At 36.2% G+C, this 21,735-nt stretch overlaps 1 long non-coding RNA gene across 2 annotated transcripts in view; it reads left to right on the plus strand.

The window, feature by feature from the left end:
- The first annotated feature begins 12,522 nt into the window (after nt 1–12,522).
- The window catches only part of LOC144307845 (uncharacterized), an 83,498-nt gene continuing 74,285 nt past the window's right edge, over nt 12,523–21,735 (plus strand). For both annotated transcript variants that reach the window (XR_013374539.1, XR_013374538.1), the window contains exons 1-2: nt 12,523–12,613; nt 12,724–12,806. This is a non-coding gene — a long non-coding RNA (uncharacterized LOC144307845). The remainder of the gene's footprint in view (nt 12,614–12,723; nt 12,807–21,735) is intronic.

The following is a 21,735-nucleotide window of genomic DNA, read 5'->3' on the forward strand; positions in this document are numbered from 1 at the left end:
TTATTTTCCCCAATATATGTCTGCAGGAGTAAACAAAGCTGTGAAAATTGGTACATTTGGTAAAATTTGGTAATTTCATATCAAGCAAGTGGCCTCACTATTGTCATTCAGACTATATAAGTCATTAACAGTGCCCTGTTTCAAGCCATAGACATGCTTCTGGTTATCTCTATATATTGAAATACTTTTTGGAAATTTTGCTTCAGTGAGCCCCTTTCCAGGAACAATTTCCTTTACTCTTCTCCCTTTAAAAACATTTTTGTGGACCACAGTGGTACAAGGATGCATGACAAAGGATTTTTCTGTTGCTGTTATATCTCATGGAAGATGCAATTTGAATATGTAATGTTGGGAATGAGAGTCATTTTTTATGGAGAAAATCCAACTTGGATTTGTTTGGGATAGTCTTCTAAATCCAGTTTTATATGGTTCATGATAACTTTGCAATGCCTTTTTAACCTTTGTTCACCAATTTTTTTTTTCCATTAGAGGTTTTACTTTTTGTCTAAATTCTTGCCATTTGAATTGTGTTCCACACCAGCAGCATCACCATTTCCTGAAAGTTTTTAGAAATGTAGAATCTCAGACTTCAGCCTGGACTTAGTGAATAAGAATCTGTATTTTTAGGGGGCACCTGGGTGGCTCAGTGGTTGAGCATCTGCCTTTGACTCAGGTTGTGATCCTGGGGTCCTGGGGTCCCACAGGGAGCCTGCTTCTCCCTCTGCCTATGTCTCTGCCTCTCTCTGTGTGTCTCATGAATAAATAAATAAGATCTTTAAAAAAAGAATCTATATTTTTAAAAGACCCTCACCCTAGATGATTCATATACCCATTGAAGTTGGAGAAGCACTATTCAAAAGTATCTTCTGAAAGGAAATAGAAAAGTTTTACTTGGTTATTTTTGTTTACATATTACCCATTCACTACTCCTTTCTTTTGCCTCTTGCTATTGTCTTTCATCTTTGCCTGGGGTGTGATTGTTCAGGCTGCCTCTAAAATATGCTAATTTTCTTGTGGACACTAAATTGAAGAGGTATCATTTCCATAAAAATACTTTTTCTATATTTACATTTGGCATTTTATTTTCTGGGTCTAGAGCTGCAATATAGCAGGCACATGTGGTTACTTAGACTTACTAAGTTAAAATAAAAATTAAATTAAAAATTCAGTCCCTTAGTCACTATAATCACATTTCAAGTACCAATTATGTATTGGATAGTGCAGGTATTGACCATTTACATCATCACTGAAAGTTGTATCAGAAACAACTGTCTAGAGACTACTATATACTAAGTTAGGCTTTGAGACCGTCAGTTTCAACAGCTTGCCGATTAGACTGGCAGCTTCAGTGAACCAGGATAACCAGTTGAAAGAGAAAATCTAGTTAACTCAAGGGGTTATTCCCAGTGCATTTGGTCTATTTCTGAAATATCAAGCTATTTCATGTAGGTTAGATGTGTAGAGGAAAGGTAGTATAAAATGCTTCCTCTTTTTCCATTGCTCTACCATTTTTTTTAAAGATTTTATTCATGATAGTCACAGAGAGAGAGAGAGAGGCAGAGACACAGGCAGAGGGAGAAGCAGGCTCCATGCAGGGAGCCCGACGTCGCACTCGATCCCGGGTCTCCAGGATCGCGCCCTAGGCCAAAGGCAGGCGCTAAACCATTGCACCACCCAGGGATCCCTGCTCTACCATTAAAAGGAGATCATGGCAAGAGTATCCTACTAGAATGGGAAACTTGGAACTGGGATCATAGGCTCCAGTTACCAATCAGTCACTGCATGTATGAAACTGGGTAAATTATTTAACCTGACTTTGAGTTTACTCATCTATACAAGAATATTGTGTTCAGTGGCTTTTAGGTTCCCATTTCTTTCTGCAATTATCAATTCTATGAATTAGAGACTTCTAGTGCTGCTACCTGAAATCTACACAGAATTACGATGGATAACATTTGATAAGGGGAATATACTTTATATGTATCAAAAACAAGTGCTGGAGTTACAGATAATTTTTAAAGTATTTTTAAGGAAATAATAATCTAGAGGACTGGTCTATAAAGCTATTTATAATGAGTGCTTATAAAGCTATTTATATGAGTGCTTATACCTCAGAGAGACATAATTGATTCTTTTTTTAAAAGGTTTATTTACTTTAGAGAAAGAGAGAGATTGAGAACGAGTGAAGGGCGGAGCAGAGGGAGAGGTAGAGGAAAAAGACTCTCAAGCAATCTCCCTGCTGAGCACCCAGCCTCATAAGGATCTCAATCTCACAACCCTGAGATCATGACCTGAGCCAAAATTAAGAGTCAGACGCTTAACCCACTGAGCCACCCAGGCACCCCAAGACATAGTTGATTCTTAAAAGTAAAGGAATGATATCTTAAAATTTCTCTCTATATTCACTGTTCATTTAAAATAAGCCACGGAATTTTCCTCCTTGGCTACTTGAAACCCGGCCGCCATCACGAATGACACAGTAACTATCTGGACCAGGAAGTTCATGACCAACCAACTACTTCATTGGAAACAAATGGTCATTGATGTCTTTCTCCCTGGGAAGGCGATGGTACTTAAGATAGAAATATGGGGAAAACTAGCTGAAAATATAAGACCAAACAACATGTCATCTTTGTATCTGGTTTCAGACCCCATACTAGGGGTGGCAAGACAAGTGGCTTTGGAATGATTTATGATTCCTTAGATTATGCAAAGAAAATGAATCTAAGCTTGCAAGACAGATAGACTTGCAAGACATGGTCTGTAGGAGAAGACAAAGATCTAAAGAAAACAGCAAAAGGAACTTGAAAACACAATAAAGTCAAGTTTCTGAATTGTGGTACACTCAAGTCTGCCTCTGTTCATTCAAATAGATATTCAAAATTTAACTATTCTTTTTTTGCAATACTTTAAATTGGTCATAATTTGTGGCTGCCATATATACATATATGATATGGTACATATATAAGAAATGAAATTATTCTCCCTGGCAGAAAAATATTATTTAAGAGGATAAATTACTTGGATTAAATGAGGTTAGTTTTAACTTAGTCTTGTTAGTTTTAACTTAGTCTTGTTACTTGCTGTATAACCTTGAGAAAGCCTTGTTTTTTTCCCTTTCTGCCTCAGTTTCCTCATTTTTACATGTATCCTTTAGGTCTCTGATACAATGATGCTATAAACAAATAACCACTAAATCTCAGTGGCTTAAAACAACAGACATTTTTCTTGCTGACAAGTTTGCAGGTCAGTCAGGGTAGCTTGGTTTCAGGCTGTGGGTTGTATCTAGGTCTTGTCTACATGTCTTTCATTTGGAGAGGGGCAGTTAGTTTTGCTGCACGTGCCCAGAAAGACAAGAGGCTAAGGCAAACCAGACCAATACAGCTAAAACCCTCCACTTGCACAATATCTACTAACTCCTCATTGTCCAAAGTTAGTTATGTGGTAAAGTTTAAGGTCAATGGGGCAGAGATGCTAAATCCACCTATTCTAGTAACAGGGACTACATAATTGTACGGCAAAGGGAATGTATGCAGAATTCTGTCAGAGGGAGTAAAAAATTTGGAACAGTAATTAAATCTACCCCATTCCTCTTTAGTGATTGGATATGTAGCTGTGCTTTGCTATATGAAACCATTCCAACCAACTTTATTTTAAGGTGCTACATATTTAACACGTAGCTTTAGAAATGATGTACACATAGAAGGATCTTTTGGTAGAACTCTGGTATGTTATTTACAGGCTAATGAGAAAAAAATCCCTTTAGAAAAATATGTTTACTTTTAGAGGGATTAATTTTTAAATACATATTATGAGGCTCTGATAGCATTAATCATTTCCTCAATATTGTTATATTTTTCCTTTATTTCAAGAAATAGAAATCTTACAGAAACCAAAGGATTGTATGAATATAGACGTATGATTTTTAATTTAGTTTTACATATTTCCTTTGCTAAATAGGGCATGCAGTTTACTGGACAGTGCATAAAGCAAAGCTCTCCCTATTGGTACCAAGTTGGCAGGCAATTTGGTTTTAATCCTGTCTAGAGATTGCCTGTGTATTCCCATACATTTCAACTCTGATCCTCTAATGGTCATCTGTTATGCTGTGATTACATGGATGAACTGTGAAGAGATCATCTGACTAAATTGTCAAGGTAAGGGCACAGTATCTGTACAAAGGCAAAATGCTACAAATCAGAATAAAAAAGGCTGTGCTTTATAATAAAGTTTGACACTTTAAAAAAATACAAATATTCCACTTAAAAAATTCTTCCTGTAAAGAAAAATTATCCCAAGAAAATGTTTTAAGGAGTAATTCTGTACATTGTTGACAATCTCAACAGAATGGCTATATTCTAGATGGATTTTGAGACAAATATCTTTCACTCCTATAGTTAGTATTACTAAAACTAGAAAGTGATGAGAGGTCACATCATACGTTCTATAGAAACTGATGGAGTTGTTTATGTAGCATTTTTTTCTATTCTATTACCAGAAGAACAACTGTTTGTGACAAGCTTTTGTAAAGAATATTCTATTTCTTGGCTCAAACACCATCACTTCAGTGCTTCCTTGTATGTAATGATAGTCAAAGATAATTTTTTAAAATATTTTATTTATTCATGAGAGACACACAGAGAGAGGCAGAGGCACAGGCAGAGGGAGAAGCAGGCTCCCTGCAGGGAGCCCGATGTGGAACTCAATCCCAGATCCCGGGATCATGACCTGAGCCAAAGGCAGACACTCAACCACTGAGCCACCCATGCGTCCCCAAAGATAAATTTTGAGGTGGCCCCAGTCGGTCTTCACCACAGAAAACAACTCTTACACCGGGAAGGTCATTGGTATTCTTTATATGTAGGGTTTCTTTTGACAGAGACCCATTGGTTCTTCAATAAAAGATACAAGAGGTTGAGCCAAAATCCAAAGTGGATAATATTCTCTCTCTTGGTATATAGAACTTACAACCTCACCCCCTTCTGCTAGTTTTGTAGAAGAATGAAATACCTTTTTCGCTCATGCTTTATCTGGAATATAAACAAAGTAGAATACCTTTAAGCATCGCCTTACTTTTGATGTCCCAGTGTTCAGTGCCCATGTGTAAGACATACACAACCTAACACCTGAATTCCTCTCAGAATCTTAAGGGCAATTAATTGCCTCTCATCCTTTTCTCATTGTTACCTAGCATTTAGTGAGAGTTTCTAGATTAGCTAAGTGCTTTCTATGCATCATGCCACATGTACTATCTATTAATTAACTGACCTGTGCTTAATTGTGTTCATCTGAGAATTGGAAATTATCATAGTACCCATCTCCTGGAGTTGTTTTAAGAATTGAATAAAATGGGGATCCCTGGGTGGCGCGGCGCCTGCCTTTGGCCCAGGGCGCAATCCTGGAGACCCGGGATCGAATCCCACGTCGGGCTCCCGGTGCATGGAGCCTGCTTCTCCCTCTGCCTATGTCTCTGCCTCTCTCTCTCTCTCTCTGTGACTATCATAAATAAATAAAAATTAAAATATATATATATATATAAAAAGAATAAAATGACGGATGTAAAGTGCTTAGATAAAAGTACCAAGTATATAGTAAACAATCAGGAAATACAAAGTATTTTCATTCACTCATTCAAAAAATATATAATAAACATCTAATACATGCCCAAGCACTGTTCTAGGGATGGGGAATTGAATTTTGAACAAAACAGATAAGGATTCTATTCTCATGGAGTTGACATTTCAGTGAAAGATGACAATCTTTCTAAGCAGTAAAACTTTCACTTTCTAAGCAGTAAAACAAAAGATATAGACAATAGTAACTAGTAATAATACTATTTATTTTATAAATGAGCAAATTAAAATAGATTTGAAAAAATAAAATAAAATAGATTTGAATTTATGTAAATTGTCCAGGATTACAAAACTAAAATGTGGTTGAGCCTGGAGTAGGACCCAGGATTATGGTACTCCAACGTCCAAACTTTAAGCCTGTCATCACCCCCATGCTGTTATACTTGTTATCTCTGAAAAATTTCCCCCTGCAACCTTCCTTTTACCCTTTCTGCTCCATCCTCTGAAATCACTATACCATGTCTTTACCTTTAGTGTAACTTGATTCTCCTTGAAGTGAATGTGTCAGTTAACAATAGTGGCTCTCAAACCTGACTATATTTTGGAATCATGTGGAGATCATTAATACAATGCCAATGTCTGCAGTCCCCCGCAGAGATTCTAATTGAATTATCCTGGGTTGTGGACCAAGTGATTCCAACAAGCAGCCTTTTAGAATGATGGCTGCTAATACTCTAAAAAGGTTTATCATCAAGTTGCCTACCTTTTAACTTTAACCTCTCTCTTGGGGCAATTTCCTGAGTTCTTTGGCAGTTTCTCTTATTAGGGATCATTCTTGCATTTTTCTTTATCCAAGTGGATTTTTCTGTCTTCCAGATCATCACTTGGAGCTTTTTCTAAAGCCTTAGGTATCCAAAGTACATGCAGTTACTTGATGATGGTGTCTGCCTCCCTCTCTGTTGGGTAGTCATGATCTCTTTATTTTACTCAAATCTCTTCATTACATTAGAAAAGAAATCCTTCCATTTTCCTCCAGAGATGACTCCATTATTCTGGCCCCGTTGAACCCAAATTTCTGAGAAATGTCTTTCCACTGTGTCCATACTTACTCATCTGGCAGTCATTTTCAATAACTGCATTTCTACTCAATCTATAACTTCATGTGTTGTTACCAGAATAAAAGAATGCACAACTCAGAGGATATGATAACAGTGCAATTTTATTTTGGTTTCACCTTGACCATTTTATTCAGTGGGATGTTATTCTGCCCCTGAAAAGTACTCAGCACAACTTCATGTTGGCTCTTTCTTATATCTAGTCCACAGGACACATTTGAACATCTTGTACTTCCAAAGGTTGTAGGCTGATCCTAATGCAGCCACCTAAATCCTGTAGTTACTTTAAACTTTCTCAAGCAGAAATCAAGTACAGGTTCTCCATACCTCAGGACTAGAGACATAGATCGATGATAAAGGAGGGGAAGGATAACAAATCTCCAAAGAAATCTCTTACTTCTCTATTATTTGACTCACTTTTATAATGGAATGGGATACATTCCACATTTATAATAGAATACATTCTCATATTAGTTCTTTCATTGCTTCACCTGAATCCACTAAGATCAATCTTAGCCTCACTATAAGTGGTAAAACCAGACATCATGTGCTTTATGATGTGATGTAATGAGGTATCCTTACTTTAAAAAGTTGACCCTAAATCAAATCAGCCTCTAGATTTAATTTAGAGTTTATAGGAAATACATGGCTTTAATGGACAAGTTAAATGATACTACTAGAAAGAATGGTACTAAAAAAAATGTAAAAAGCTTTATATGACAAATGACCTGGTTTCTCCAGAAAATCACTTGCAAGAGGAGAAAGAAGTGGGGACATGCAGCTTTTAAAGAATAAAAGAGACTTAAAGGACAAAAAAGCCAAACATGATGAGCAGATCTTGTTTGGAACCTAATTAAAAGGAAAAAGCAAAACAAACTGTAAAAGTCATCTTTGAGAGAATCAGAGCATCTGTATATTGTCTGATTATTAATTGGGATTAAGAAATTACTCCAAATTTTGGTAGGTATGAAAGTAGTATAATTGTGTTAAAATAAATATATGCGTGTATAATAAAGTATTTACATTTAAAATGACAATGTCTAGCATTTATTTTAAAATCTCTGCCTTCTGACATATTGGAGATTTTAAAAAAAATGAGCATTACTGTTCCTGGGACTGGGTTTAATATACTAGTTTCTGTAGCTTTGTGTATGTGTGAAAAAATTTTAAGTAAATTTATTATATTGTTTTTCCTTCTTAATTTTAGTTTTGCTGTTATTGTTGAGTTTTGTTTATTCTTTCATAGCTCAGGGATCTGTGTATTTAAAACTATTCCCACATGAATCTGCCCATGGGTCAGATGTAATTACTCATGTGGGGAATGATTCCCAAATGGGTGTTTAGCATCATTTCTTCACCAGCTTAAGTCTCACATATTTATCTGAAATTAGACCTATTAAATCTTCAGCATGGAAGATTTTTATATGTGTGACCATTCAAATCACCCTACTTATATTTTGAGGAATTAGAAAAAGTTGGTTATTGTTGGGATTATCTTGGTACTATTGTTTTCTTACTATTAATTGATACAGACAGTGCACAAACTGTAAGTATACACATCAACTTTTCAGTAGGTTTTATTTTTTTTATAAAATCCTTTATTTATTTTTTTTAATTTTTTATTTATTTATGATAGTCACAGAGAGAGAGAGAGAGGCAGAGACACAAGCAGAGGGAGAAGCAGGCTCCATGCACCGGGAGCCTGATGTGGTATTCGATCCCGGGTCTCCAGGATCGCGCCCTGGGCCAAAGGCAGGCGCCAAACCGCTGCGCCACCCAGGGATCCCTTCAGTAGGTTTTAAAAATGAAACTACCTTGGGGCACCTGGGTGGCTCAGTGAATTAAGTGTCCAACTCTTGATTTTGGCTCATGTCATGATCTCAGAATCTCAGGGTTATGAGATCGAGCCTGAGCCCTTTGTCAGGCTCCATGCACAGTGGACAGTCTGCTTGAGGTTCTCTCTCTCCCTCTGCCCCTACCCCCTTACACACGTGTATGTGCATGCATGCACATTTTCTCTCTCTCATCTCAAATAAATAAATAACTCTGAAAAATGAAACTACCTTGCTCTTTCTGTTTAGAATAGGTCCCTAAAAGGAATTAGTCATAGTTGTTACCCTAGCCCTGCAAAGATTGCTAAAGCCTAATCAGAATGCAGCATCCCACTTGGTTCTTGATTTTATGTCTTAGCCTTATCTCAAAAAGTTACCAGATTTTATGGAGAGTAGACTATGTCCATATTCCTATGTGATAAGAGAATACCTTCTTGGAAAGACAAGAGATATTGAAAGCCCAGGATCGTAATCTATAATAGTGCCCTTCTAAAGCAGTGTTTAGCAAATTTGCCTCACCATAAGATTTACCTAGGATATTTATTTAAAATGCAAGCTCTGAGCTATTCTGCTGGAGATCTCTAAAAACTTTGATTCAGTAGGTTCTGGGTGGACCCCTTAACATGTTTTTAATATGCTCCTTAGATGATTCTCATGAAAACCCAAGTTTGAAAAACACTACTCCAAACGAATGTGTTTCACTTTAGCTAGGTATGGGACATACAGGCATCTTTTTACTGCCATCAATTAGCTTTGATTCTGAGAGGTGGCTTGTGCAAAAAAGTCTACAAAATATCCAACTGCATAGAAATAGCTAGATGCTTATATCTCTGCCTAGGTTTGCTTATTGTGCCAGACTCAAGTTGTAGTAGCTTTCAACTTCTCATATTATAATCATCTGGGAAGATTTAAAAAATACCTGTACGGAAGACTGAGCCCCAGAGAGTATTATTTAAGTGGTATGTAATAGGACCTAGATATTTTTATTTTTTAAAGCTTCCTATGTGGTTCCAAAATGAAACCATATTTGAGAAATACCAAGGTTGAGTTATGTAAAAAGCAGTTGCAATTTTAGGAGATATTATGCTTCTTAAAGAGAATGAGGTTAGCAGGATCTATCTGTCCCATAAGATCTAAAAGAGAATAGGTCAAATTTCTGTGAACCTTTGTAAAACCTTTGAGCATTAAGAGACTCCATTTTGTGAATGAGACATCCTGTCTTTAAAACAGGGACTGCACTGAATCCTTGAACTAAGTAAGGACATATAATTGAGCACCCAACTTCTGTGTGCATTTGAAATAAAATTGGACAATCTGCAGAAGACACTTTCCTGGCAACATAACATATATAGAAAACCAATGAACTGTAAATTATAATAATAACTCTTATTAAACAAAATTGATGTAGGGGCTCTTATATTTTCTCTTTTTTCCAATAAAAAACCCTAACTCTTTTCCTCTGACAGGACATAGTTTGGGCTGCTACCCAAATCTGTGCTACCCAAATTGCAATTCTAAGACTCCAAATAAGTGCTTGTGTTTTCAGTTCTCTTTTCTCGGTTGACAGTTCAGACTCATCCTTCTCTAAATTATGTACATTTTTGTATTTCATGAGGGTGGATGGGGTGGTTTGGACTTAGTTCCTTCTTGGTCACCTTTGACCATAATTTGCCCTTTGCTGATGGTTTGTTCTCTGTGCTCAGCCTTAAATTTTTTCCTTTCTGTGTAATCTAGGTGTCCAAATTAAATGTGGAATTCAGACTCATTCCTCACTTTCTTGAAGGAAAATTTATTAAATGGACAGACTATACTAACAGGAGGTGAAAGGATTGGTTTGATTCCCTAATAACGTACAAATATCTTTAATTGAATGGTCTTAAGACACTCTGTCGCATTATATGGGTATCTGAATTCTTCTTTGATCTTGAGAATAGAAAACCAAGGATAGAAATTTGAAACTGCCCTGTTCCTTTAAATATAACCAAAATTATATCAAAACTTCATTCTATAGTATGTAGAAAATCTGATTTCTATTTTAGTAACACAGCTCAAGTTCAGTGTTCTCATGTTTAGTTCTGACCCTATATGCCATTTCCCTAAGTTGGTCCAGGTGATGATGCTCTAATGTCATTCATGCTTTCCCTGTTCTTCACCATGTTAGATTACATACAGAAATCAGTTCATTTCCTCCATTCACACAAAGAATGTTGTACATCAAAATTAATTGAAATACGGGGCAGGTAGGGGATTTAAGATATGCAATGTAAAAGTAAAGGCAAATAGTGGAATATCTGTTCTTTAGAAAAGACCCTCCATTGTTTCTCCAACTTAAGCTTCAACCACCCACATTTTGTTTTCATAGAATACTGCACACATTGTCCCTATGGTGAATAAGTTGAAACCAAATACACTCTATAAAATCTGTCATATCTCTATCTAAATTGAAAAATGCACTCTGTTGAAAATTTCCTTTTAAATTTTAACATTCTGCATACTTTCTAAAATGTATAGGTTCCAAAGACTGGAGTACCTTTTGTCTACTGAATACTTGGGTTTGTAATGTAAGGTTTAAGAATATTGGACAAAGTCAAAACTTATGTGTGTGAAGAAGATGAGAAAAAATTCTTCAATGTTAAAAAATTTTAATGTACAAAAATTTCATAGACAAAGTTAAATACAAACCACAAGATGGAAGTTCACAGAATGGACACAAACAGCCAATAAACATGAAAAGATGTGCAAACTCACTGGTTACTGGAAGAAATACTAATTAATCCCCAATAAAATGACAAAAGCACAGTGAAATACTATTTCAGTGCCCATTATGCTTAGAAAAAATGATATTACTAAGTTCCATCAAAGATGTGAAAAGCACAATTGAGTTGACATGAACTTCTCTTTAAATTGAGGACCTCAAAAATCTCTCCATTGATTAATTCTAAGTCAGAGTAAGAAGACTCCTAGATTCAATAGGCACTGCAAAATTAATTTACTACACAGAGATTATCATATTTCATAATTACCTTGTTTTTTTTTGTTCTCTTAATTGTTGTCAGTCCTCCTTTGAAGCATATAAGCCCTCCGAAGTTAGGAATTAGATCTGTTTTGATGATAGGTATGTTCCTATCACTTAGCATAGAAACTTTAGCAGAGAAAATGGTTACTGATCAATAGTATTTTTAATACATAAATGATTAATAATTTTGACATGAGTGTATTATTTAGAGGGAAGATGAAAATATGTTGAGGTCTGAGGAAATAGCATTACATTTCTCTTCTAACATGTTGATAGACTAGAATTTTTGACCAATAATTTAGCTCAATACAATTCAATTAATAAAATCTCTGATTTTTCAATACCATAACTTTTTAACAGTTTGAATGACCATATATCCCACTCCTAAAAATTCTTTCTGACCTTATGCAAGAAATCACCAACTTTAGGTATCCCAGTAAAAACGTGTTTTGCATTCAATGGCAGCCAGGTGTCTCCCTGATCCTCCCTGCCCCTCACACACCCATGTCTTCTTAGCCTCATTTGGAGACAAAATGAAAAAGAGCATATAACATGTGTTCTTTGTATACATTGTTTGTGCTAACTTGATTATCTAATCTCGGAGGCTTACTAAGTATTTTATTTCTAGCCTTACCCTTGTCATTCCTTCACACTCTTGTCCTGTATCATGCCTCAGAAGTAAAGATGAGTCTTCAGAAAGTATTCTCTTTATGGCCCTTAGCTGTTTTTTACATCACTGCATGCCAAGGGCAGTACCTGGATCATTCTGAGTGTTTAATAAATATTTGTTGAATGAAGGAATGCATTCATTTAATACACCAAGAGGTCAGTAGTCTCTGAAGCATTCTAAGACCAAGTCATAATTGGACTAGCACCTTTCTTTATATACTTAAAACAGTATAAACCAATCAAAAGTCCCATCGGGGACACATCATGTCATTGTAAAATGACAACTTAAAGTTTAATTTATACTTTCTTTTTCTTAGAGGCAGTTAACACCATCTAGAGGACCTGGTTGTCTTTCATTTGGCTTTGCAGCTGTCCTCATGGAATTTATTGAATGGTGAATTTTGAATGGTGAATTTTGTTTGTTTTCTTTTCTCACATGCCATTTATTCATGTTTTCCATTTGATTAGGAATCTCATTTTGAATTATTTTCCCCTTCTTTTTCTCTATGTCTTTCTAGAACATTTGCAGTTGCCATCTCGGAGCCTCCTCAGGAAGCTCCCATCGTGTTGATCGTTCATTGTTCCTGCTTCCACAGAAATGGTGGGTAACACAGATCAGTCACAGAACCAAAGAAAACGTTGCCACTTTCTGGTCTTAAGTTTATATACATATAATTTCCAAGGCACAAGACACACAATTTACTAACATAAAGGATCTCTAGCATGCAGAAAATTAGAAAGAATTTTGCATTCAACATTTACATACCCAACACCAATATTCAACAGTTAACATTTGTTATCCTTGTTTTATCACATATCTCTTTATCTGTCCTTCTACCCATCCATCAAGTTATCATACTTTTTGTAGGCATTTTTATCGTAAATTGCACATATCATTATACTTCAGTCCTAAGTATTTTAGTATGCAAATCATAAACTGGAGTTCACTATTTGTTTACAGTTTTTTTTTAATTTGAAGTAAAATTTACTGACAATGATATGTACAAATTTTTAAGCAAGCAGTTTGATGAGTTTTGACAAATAACCCAAACTCCTATCACAGTAGATCATTCATTATCATCATTCATTATCATCACCCCAGAAAAGTTTTCATATGCCTCTTCCCAGTCATTATCCCCCTTCCTCCTTTCAGAGGTAACCACTATTCTGACTTTTTTTCTACCATAAATTAGTTTGTCTCTGCTTGTTTCAGCACTTCCTTTTAATTGTATCATACACTATGTATGTACAGCTTCTTGTGTAAGGCTTCTTTAACTCAGCATCATGTTTTTGACATTCATCCATGTCACTCTGTGCAAGAAACTTACTCCTTTGTAATACTAAATAGTATTTCATTATACAGTTATACCATACTTTATTAAATATCCTATTGATAGACACTTTCAACAACACCTGAGCTGTGTTTCCAGTTTTGACTTTTATGAATAAAGCTCTTATATGCATTCTTGTACAAAGCTTTGTGTAAACACATATGTTTGCATATAACTTGGGTAAATAGTAGTATACTTCTTGGCTACAGCATAGGTGTATCTTTAGTTTTATATAAAACTGCCTGACCTTTTTTCCCAATGTATTGTATAATTTTATGACTCTACCCATCTACCCAACAATATATGAGAGTTCCAGTTGTTCCACATCCTTGACAAATTAGGTGTGACCAGTATTAAACAGTCTGATGGGTTTAGCGGTATCTCATTCTTATGTCTCACTCATATATATATATATATATATATATATATATATATATATATATGTATATATATACACACATATATATATGTAGAGCATATTTTGACATCATTTTCTCATGAAATATGAATGTGTAATCACCAGTGCTTGTTTCCAAGGTTGTAGAGTAGGAGGTACATGGCTCAAGCTAAATTTATCTGTTTTGTCTTTGGTCCATGAAGATACTTATTTTAAGCTTACTATTTCTTATTTTCTATTGTTATATTATCGATTTTTCTATGCATCTGGAGTGTTGGAGATGCATCAAATGTTTTCTTTCTGTGTTGTCTTGACCAGAATTGACATCTTTACCATTATATCATTAATTTTTGATTTCATGTCACCCTACTTTCTCTTAGTCTTATAAGAAAATAAGATTTAAAGGTTCTTTTGATGGCAGGATACAACACAAAGACAGTAGGATGATTTTAAAGGGCAGAACTTTTTGTTACTTACAGCTTCAAATGAGAGAAGGCTGCCAGGCAAGGCCCCATAGAGAGTTGCACCAAAGGACAGGGTAACAACAGCAAGGTGGAGCTGTAGTGGGCAGTTCATGTCTGCCAAGTGGGTGAGCTTAGCTAGATTTCTCAGGCTCCTTGTGGATTGGCTAATTTGAATAATTTCACAGGTTCTGAGGCATAGGGGCTTCCCCTAGTTGTCTAGTGCCTAACTATAAGGTGATTGTGGCTAGTACATAGTGACCTAAAGTGTGAGAGCCAAAAAGAGGCTGGTGTGTGGATTTAATTAGCTGCTCGGGAAAGAGAACTGACTGGCCTCTAGCCAGGCCTCAAAATGACTATAGTTACCATTAAAAAAAAACACCATACACTAAAAATTATATTCACAGGCAAACTAGACATGCATATATCAGTGCACCATTCTTGGTGGATTTTCTAAACTTTTTATGATACAGTTTGAAGGCTAATAAGTCATTGAACCTAGATTTGAGATATATAATAAAAACTGAAAATAAATAAATTGGAGTGCCTTAAAATTTGAAACTTCTGTGCATCAATGGACACAATCAACAGAGTGAAAAGGCAACATGCAGAAGAGGAGAAAATATTTGCAAATCATATGTCTGATAAGGAGTCAATACCCAGAATATGAAGAATAGTAGTTCTGGAGTGCCTGAGTGGCTCAGTTGGTTGAATGTCCAACTCTTGGTTTTGCCTCAGGTTTGTTTTTTTTTTTTTTCCTCAGGTCTTGATATGGGATTGCAGGATTGAGCCCTGAATCAGGCTCCATGCTCAGCATGGAGCGTGCTTTTCCCTGTCCCTCTGCCCTTCCCCTACTTGCTCTCTCTCTCTCTCTAAAATAAATAAATAAATAAATGTAAAAAACTAAAGAACTACAACTCAAACAAAAAAACAAACCTGATTAAAAATGGCAAAGTAATTGAATAAACATTTCTCCAAAAGAAGATGTGCAAATAGTCAACAAGCACATGAAACAATGCTCAACATCACTATCATTAGGCAAGTGCAAATCAAAATCACAAAGAGGTACCATTTCATACCTATTAGAATGGCTACCATAAATAAATAAATAAAGTTGTTGAGAATGTGGAGAAATTATACTCCTTGTGCAATGTTGGTGAGAATATAAAATGGTGTGTCTGCAGTATGGCAGTTCCTCAAAAAAATAAAGATAGAATTGTTGTATGGTATAGCAGTCCCACATCTGTGTATATACCCAATAAAATTGAAAGGTGGATCTTGAAAAGATGTTTGTACACACATGTTCATAGAGGCATTATTCACAATAACTGAAAGGTGAAAGCAACTCAAGTGTCCTTTGATGGATAAATGGATAAATAAAATGTAGTATATACATACAATAGGATATTATTTACTTTTAAAAAGTAAGGAAATTCTGACACATGCTATAATATGAAAGAATTTTGAGGACATTATGATAAGTGAAATAAGCCAGTCCCAAAAAACAAACACTATGTGATTTTATTTATGAGGTATCTAAGATGATAGTTAAATTTATAGAGACAAAAAGTAGAATGGTAGTTGCCAGGAGCTGGAGAGGTGGGCAGTAGGGGATTGTTATTTAAAGGGTATAAAGTTTCAGTTTCGCAAGATGAAAAGAGTCTAGATCTGTTGCACAGCAGTGTACATATAGTTAACACTACTGTACAGTACACTTAAGATGGTTAAAATGATAAATTTTATGTATATTTTACCAGAATTTAAAAATTATTTAAAAACTGGCATCATCTTTATTGTCAGGAATGAATTATCATTAAGATAGTTACATGGTAACTATTATATATTATATACAATTATATCATTACTGATTATATAACATTATAAAGGCATGAATTTTATACAACATTAATAATTGTATTCAATATTTCTGCTGCTATTATTTGGATATTATTAAGGAAAATTTGAATTAGGGATTAAGTAATTTTAAAGCATACTGTAAGGATAAAATTAGCTCCTCCTTTATTATAAACATTCTCTGTTACCAGTGAGTCTGAAAAAAATTCTGGTGAAAAATTATCCAGTGAAACAACTCTGAAGACTATTGCCAATTAAATGTTAAGCATCTTACTAAACTTACTTTATTTAGGATTGGGATAATCTTTGGGGAAAAAAGAGATATCTATTATTTTTGGAAAGTTCCAATTCGAAAATGTGTGCTTGTTTACTGCAGAAAAAGCATAGTCCCTGCTAAAGGTCTTGTTTTACCAGAAACCTTCTGTCATCAGTAAGAAGTGACAATACATATATGAGAAATTAAAAGAAAGCAGAAGAAAAATGTTAAGGTGATACTCATAAATCTCAGTCTTAAAAAGAAGTCCAACATTCCTTTCAGCCATAAAAAAGAATGAAATTTTGCCATTTGTAATAATATGGCTCAATCTAGAGAGTATAATGCTGAGTGAAATAAGTCAAAGAAAGATACCATATGATTTCATTCATATGTGGAATTTAAGAAACAAAACAAATGAACAAAAACAAAGAAAAAAGAGACAAACAAAAAACCAGACTCTTAAATATAGAGAACAAACTGAATGTTACCAGAGGGGAGGCAGATGGAGGGATGGGTGAAATAAGTGAAGGGGATTCAGAGTAAACTTACTATGAGAAACATTGACTGATGTATAGAATTGTTGATGACTATATTGCATACCTGAAACTAATTTACTGAAACTAATTTAATTATACTGGAATCAAATGTTTTCTTAAAAGTCCAACACTCGGATCCCTGGGTGGCTCAGCAGTTTAGCGCCAGCCTTCCGCCCAGGGAGTGATCCTGGAGTCCCGGGATTGAGTCCCATGTCGGGCTCCCTGCATGAAGCCCGCTTCACCCTCTGCCTCTCTCTCCCTCTCTCTGTGTATCTCATGAATAAATAAATAAAATATTTTAAAAAATAAATTAAAAAAACAAAAAGTCCAACACTGCTAAAAGGTTAAGTAGTTTTCAAAATCACATTGAAATTGGTAAATTTTGAATGGCTTTTGTTCTACCTCACTTTAAATTGTAGTGCTTACATATGTTATAACACAGTTTCTTTACACATGACCAGTGCTGTTACCTTGGTCCTACTCTGTTCATATCTTCCTCTCTAGACAAGGGAATTTTGATTAAACTTGGCGTTCATGGTATTCTTACATTTTTGCTGAATTTGGATAAAGAATTATTATATAAATAGAGAATTAAAACGTTTAGAAATAATCAGTATTATAAAATCTATTAGGTTATTTTTAAAATTATTTATTTGAGTGGGAGAGAGCATGCACGCATGAGAGAGAGAGCACAAGCAGGAATTGTGGCAGAGGGAGAGGGAGAAGCAGGACTTTGGGATCATGACCTGAGCTGAAGGCAGATGCTTAACTGACTGAGCCACCCAGGTGCCCCAAATCTAGTAGGTAATTTAAAGTATGTGTTGATTTAGTGGAAAAAATGAAACATAGCTATTAGAATAGATTTATCAATAAAATTCTGGAATGGTGGTTCCCACCGGGGTCAGTTTTGCTCCCAGAGGATGTTTAAAAAAGTCTGGAGACATTTTTGGTTGTCAAAACTGGCATCTAGTAGGCAGGGACCAGGATACTGCTAAACATCCTACAGTGCACAGGATGGTCTCCCAACAACAAATAATTATCCAGCCTAAAATGTTAATAATGCCAAGTTTCAGAAACCTTGCTCTGGAGGAGCTTCCTATTATAATGTGTAAAGGCTAACACTTGCAGTTCACAATAAAGCAACTCTAATATTACTTGGATACTACTTTTGGAGACTATGGAGCTGCTTGTGAATGAGTTCAACCTGTGAACTCAAAATAAGATATAAGGTACAATTTCTTTCACTGGCTAAATCACAAGGAAGTCCAGTTTGTGATCTGGACCATTACTAACACAGTGAACATGCCAGAATGAGTCATTATGAGCCCATGTTTAGCCAACTGGGTCTTCCATAGATGCCCTTCCAGTGCAATACTCAACAACCAACTGCAGCCAATTTCAGTGTACTGATTCAAATATTTAAAAGCCTTTGAAGATCGTGCCATCTGATTGCTAGCCAGCAAGGTAAGCAGCTCTCTCTGGAGATTTATGATGGCTGCCTGGACATTTATAGGCATGCCATAAAGATCTGTGAGTTCTCCCTCCAGAAGACCAAGTACCATGGTCTGGTCACTGTAGCCAGTGGAAACTGTGGATATTTTTGTCTACATGCATCATGGCCATAAAAAAAAAAAATCCCTTGGTTCAGGAACAGAGCTTGCTCAGAACTATCCTCACAGTGTTTTGTTGATCAGAACTGGAGGTAGCAACATTTCAACAGATATACAGCCAATGTGTGGTTCTAGGCAGAATAGAGGGACTAGGGATCCCTGGGTGGCGCAGCGGTTTGGCGCCTGCCTTTGGCCCAGGGCGCGATCCTGGAGACCCAGGATCAAATCCCACGTCGGGCTCCTGGTGCATGGAGCCTGCTTCTCCCTCTGCCTGTGTCTCTGCCTCTCTCTCTCACTGTGTGCCTATCATAAATAAATAATAAAAAAATAAAAAAAAAACAAAAAAGAATAGAGGGACTATTTTATCCTACCACGTCAGAGACCATGGCTATGTGTTCATGCCAGGGCTTCTGTCACCTGCTCCTCGTGAAGTCCAGCAGGAACCTACTTTGTTGGTTGCAGCTCAACATCAGCCAGGATGATGTGCTGTATGTGCTGAAAGAAGAGTGAGGGGTTTTGATATGGAAAGACGGTGACCTGTGATTTTCAAAGAGCTTGACTTCCATTTACTAAGCATATGGAATTATTGTAGCAAGGTATACTGAATGGAAATGAATGTATCATGCATTTTGAATCCTCCATTAAATATGTTTTTTTTTCCAGAAAAGAACAATTAAATAGCCACCTCCCTATGTCAACATGCACTTCTTTGGCACATAGTTAATCCTGAAGCCATGTCCTAAAGTTGAATTTTTAGACACTAAAACATTCATTTGTTCACCAAAGAACTATATATTTAAGCACAAACCAGTTCCATGATCTTGATCCAAAGTTAAAATCAGCTCTCTGGATTTCAGTTTTGTCATTTTTAAAATGGAGAAAAGGAAGAAAACTAAGAATACTATGCTCTTAATATATTACATTTTTTCACTTATTTCACTGTAATTCCTATAGCAAATGATGGCGATTTGTAAGCATATCTTATTACTTCTTATTACTTAGATTGTAAATCCTCAAAGAACTGGAATTAACATCTTCTATATTTTGCTTTCTTCAACATCTGTCACAATGTCTGGCACAAATATGTAAAGCCAAGTAAACAACAAAATCACCTCAATGAGACTGCAAGGATATTTGCATAATTACCAAAGACTTTAAACAAACCAGAGTGATTTTCTTTTTAAGAAAACATTTTATTCATTTACTTGAGAGAGAGAGAGAGAGAGAGAGAGAGATCACAAGCAGCAGGGAGGGACAGAAGGAGAAGCAGGTTCTCCACTGAGCAGGGAGCCCAACTCAGGAATTGATCGTAGGACCCTGAAATCATGACCTGAGCTGAAGGCAAATGCTTAACTGACTGAGCCACCCAGGCACCCCCAAAGAATAATTTTCTAGAATAATGGTAAAAATTACACATATATATTTACATACATAGGGGATTATAGCAAACGTGAATTCAAGATGGAAGTGAGAAAGTAAAGAGAAAGAAAATGAAAAGTGGACCTTCTATCTTAGCCAAGTTTTGTTAAGAGTAGCAAAGCAGGACATGGTGGAGCTAGCCTGAATTGACCTACACATTGCTGAAAATTTTTTGTTTCCTTATTTCAGTGATTTACTTCCTCGGTTCTGTGGCTGTAATATTGGTTCCTATTCTTCTCCCACTGCTTTTCTAATTCCAGATATGTCTTTTAAACATTGAAATGTTTAATGTTCTTCCTTTCACCTATTGCTCTATGTGTGTGGCATCCTATTTAGTCATTGTTTCATTCTTATCATTATGGTGTCCAGATATGTCCTGGAGCTACACGCTAAATCCAGCTATCTGCAGGCACCTTAAACACAGCATATATGAATACTGCACTATTCTTTCCCCAGCCAAATTTTTGTTTCCTTCTAGATTATTTTATATCTTATTCAGTTATACCAAGAGCCATCTAATTATTCCGTCTAGATATCTGAGGTTCATCTTTAAATCTATTTTTACTTTTTATTAAAGATTTTAGTTATTTGAGAGAGAGAGAGAGAAAAAAAGAGAGAGAGAGAAAGAGAGAGAGAGAAAGATAGTACAGGAGGAGGAGGAGAGGGAGAGAGAGAAAAACTCCAGAAGACTCCAGGCTAAGCACAGAGTCTGATGCAGGACTTGATCTCAGGACCCTGAGATCATTATCTGAGCTGAAACCAAGAGTTGATCGATTAGCCATCTGAGCTGTCCAGGCACCCCTAAATCTCTTTTCCTTTCAACCCTGACATCAAATTTGTTATAATAGTCTTTCAGTTTTACCTTCTAAATATTTTTAACAAGATCCCTTCTATTCATTTTCATAATAACTTCTTTATTTCTTTTTTTTTAAGATTTTATTTATTTCCTCATGAGAGACACACACAGAGAGAGAGAGAGAGAGAGAGAGAGAGAGTCACAGGCAGAGGGAGAAGCAGGCTCCATGCAGGGAGCCCGACGTGGGCCTCGATCCCGGGTCTCCAGGATCACGCCCTGGGCTGAAGGCGGTGCTAAACCGCTGAGCCACCTGGGCTGCCCTAACTTCTTTATTTCAAGCCTTACCCTAATACCTCACTATTACAAAACTTCCTAAATATGCATGTTGGGTGAGTAATCAGTAATCAATGACTCCTCAATCAAACTGTGTAAACCCTCCTTGCAAAAAACCACCAACAAGATTGATTTTTAAAAAACAATACTTTAGGGGCACCTGGGTGGCTCAGTTGGTTGGGCATCTGCCTTCCCTTTGGGTCATGGTCCTGGGGTCCTGGGATCAAGCCCAGTGTCAGGCTCCCTGCTCAGTGGAGGGTCTGCTTCTCCCTCTCCCTTTGCCCTTCTGCACCACCCCCTCACTCATGCTCTCTCTTGCTCTCTCTCTCTCAAATAAATAAAATCTTAAAAATAAAAAAGCAACACTTCAAATATTCAGCTACTTAAAATGTTCCCATGAGTCCTAGTTAATCATAAAACGGATTCCACAATTTCTAAAAGACTTATACGAGGCTCTGTGTGACCTGACTCTCTTTCCTATCACTGACCATTTTCTGCCTCAAATTTCAAGCTCTGGTAATCCAGAATGGCACTTGT

Source organism: Canis aureus, chromosome X, assembly GCF_053574225.1.
Source record: "Canis aureus isolate CA01 chromosome X, VMU_Caureus_v.1.0, whole genome shotgun sequence".
Lineage (NCBI taxonomy): Eukaryota > Metazoa > Chordata > Mammalia > Carnivora > Canidae > Canis > Canis aureus.